Genomic DNA, 2,933 nt, shown 5'->3' with positions numbered 1-2,933 from the left:
AGCTGTGTGATTCCCAATTTGTTCTGTGTTAGTGTCCTCTGCACTTGTTACAGGTGGGCTTGGGTTCTGAGATTGCATTCTGTTCCTTCTCGTTATTTTGTGTAGCATTGTCTTCTGACCTTTGTGGTAGATCTTTGTTGCAGTTATAATCGTACCACCTACTGAAGTTCAGGTGCAGATCTACAAAGTTTGGATTTATCTAGCTGTACCTGGCTTGGGTCTGGCTACTGTGCTCAGCTCTTTCCTGTTACTGCCCTTTGGGGTGAACCTGTTGTGCCCCTCTGACAAGATGTTCTGCTCCTGGACTAGCTGGGTGGTTCTGTCTTCTGCACTCTCTGCAGGGATTGCAGCTGCAGGGTCTCGCCCAGGATGTATTCCAGGCCTGAGCTGCGTCTGGAGGGGACAAGATGGAGTAGTGGAGAGAGGCAGTTCTTCCATGCACTCACTGGGCCTGAGCTAGGACAGGATCTGTTGGTTCCTGGCACGCGGCAGAAATTCCTACTTGGCGGGCAGAGTGTAGGGTGTACTACGGAGTCATGGGGGGCATCTCAAAGGGGTGGAAGAAGGTCTCACCCATGCTGCACCTGGGCTGGGACCAGTAGGTCCTGCTAGCACAGGGTAGCTGGAAGCTTTCCTACACACTCACCGGGCCTGGGCTAGGACTGGGTCTGGGGGTTCCCGGAACACAGCAGATATTCCTACTTGGCAGGCGGGGTGGGGGAGGTGCTGCGGACTGGTGGGGGATGTCCCAAGGGGGTGGAAGAGGGTCTCACCCATGCTGCGCCTGGGCTGGGACCAGTAGGTCCCGCCGGCGCTCTGTAACCAGAAGCTCTCCCCTGAATTTCATTTTGAGAACATTACCAATAACACTGTCTTATTTCACTTATTTTTATTATAACACAAAAAGGAGCTTTTATACTCAAAAACCTATTTAAAGGTTATTTAAATGCTAGACAAGTAGGCCCTCACTGCCCAATATTCACAAACTATAATAACATGCAAATCAGACGAGCAAACTTTGTGAAAACTGTGTTTTATATTGTACCCCACTTTTCTTTTTAAAAGACAAAAACACAGATACTCTGTGGCTAAAATTTTTAAAGATATTTTAGATAAATTAGATACAGGGCCTGGAATAATAATAATAATAAGCCCAAGTAGTATACAAAGTTTAATATAGATTTAATATCAGATATTTGAATTAAACACACCATTAGATATAAGCAAACCAAATTCTAATTTACCTTTAGGTACATTTTTGTTTTTTGCTTATTAGCTTTAATGCCTAATAAGTAAAGCACAAATGACAAGCAGTTTATGGCTGATTACCCTGAGCTGAACGCTATTGCTATTAGGACTCACACCACCATGCCCAGTGTGGTAGAAAACTAATTGGTGGTCAACTTCTTACACCCAGCTGAATTGAACTAGCATGGTGCTGGGTATGGGAGGCCCACCTGAGGGCTGTTGCCAGCAGCACAAAGGCAGAACAGGAGAAGCTGCCAAAATGCTGCTAAGGATGCTATGTGGAGAAGCTGTTGGAAGCTGCAAGTTCTCTTGGGCTGCTCTGCTGGAGGACCTTGTCATGCTGGCTTTCCCAATGAACTTTGGAGACGCTTTCATTCTCATCTTGAGCATTGCTTCCTGGTTCTGGAAGGGAAGATGATGCACTGCTCAGCCTCATGAAGCTTGTCACATTGGCTTTCATGATGGGAACTCCCCTTTCCTCATCACTGGAGGAGCTCAGGACCTCACTCTTGCTGAGGACGGCTGTGGTACTTTTGGAGAAGCTCTGGTGCTTACTTTTGAGGGTTGCTTCCTAGCTCCAGGTCAGATCCCTCAGCTTGCTAACACAGAGACTTCATCCCACTGACACTGACTTGCTAGCTTCTACCACTGGCCATTGGGCCTTTCCAGCACAGATCCATGACCCAGGCCTGCATGGGACTTTGTTGTGGGCTCTACATCTCCAGTTGGTCTAGTGGGAGGCATTGTTATGAGCTTTAGGATCTCAGCTGAATTCCTTAGTATTTAGTGTGTGGATAGATTTCCTGCACTTGTAGTTTGTGATGCTTGGGTGATTCATTATAAAATACTACCATAAAACGTGCCCTGTACTATATTGTTCACCTTGCAAAAACCCCACACCACAACACCCAGTAATGAAGGCACCCTGGGAAGGTTGCATAAAGGCAGAGGCTGTGTTCCAGCAGAGAAAAGAAAGTTTGAGACATCAGAAGGCTTTGCGACTTCCAGCCACACCTGCCCAGTGTCCCTTTGCAGTCAGACATTGCACTCTGAGTTCAGAGAGGTGCAGAAACACATTACAGTGACATCTCTTCTATTTTGCTTGTCCCAAAACCAAGTCAGCCTGCACAACAGAACCTGAGTCATCGACCCACCTGTCCCTCAGCACTGCAGGTGAGCTAGGCCTTGTGCCTTCAGCCCTTTTAAAGACTCAATTGCACATTGCAAATCACTAACTACTGTATTTCATGCATCTCTTACCCAAGTAATGGTACCAGACTTTCAGGTGTTCATTCTCAGAGGCTACAAAAGAGTTGTTTGGCCCAGCTATCACAGCAGCTAGTCTTACACAATGCACACAGAATATTGACACAATATTCAGGGCTACATTTTTGGAGTTTAACAAATATCAATATCTTCATTTGTGCATTGTGTGACAGAGGCTTTAACATCACACAGACTGTGACCTTTCTCTACAGGCAGCTAAATTAGATGAAAACTAATATTCAGTCAGAGAGGGCCTGGGCTCTCAAGGAAGTCAGGTCAAAAATAAAGACATCATGGGGCTGGGTAGGTAGCTCAGTAGAATAAGCACATGCTTGGGAAGTGCAAGGGCCTGAGTTCAATCCCTGGTACTGCAATAAATAAATAAATAAATAAATAAATAAATAATAGGGGCTGGGGAG

The sequence above is a fragment of the Octodon degus genome, unplaced genomic scaffold, assembly GCF_000260255.1.
Source record: "Octodon degus isolate 3935 unplaced genomic scaffold, OctDeg1.0 scaffold00021, whole genome shotgun sequence".
Classification (NCBI taxonomy): Eukaryota; Metazoa; Chordata; class Mammalia; order Rodentia; family Octodontidae; genus Octodon; species Octodon degus.
Note: the sequence above shows the minus strand (reverse complement) of the source record.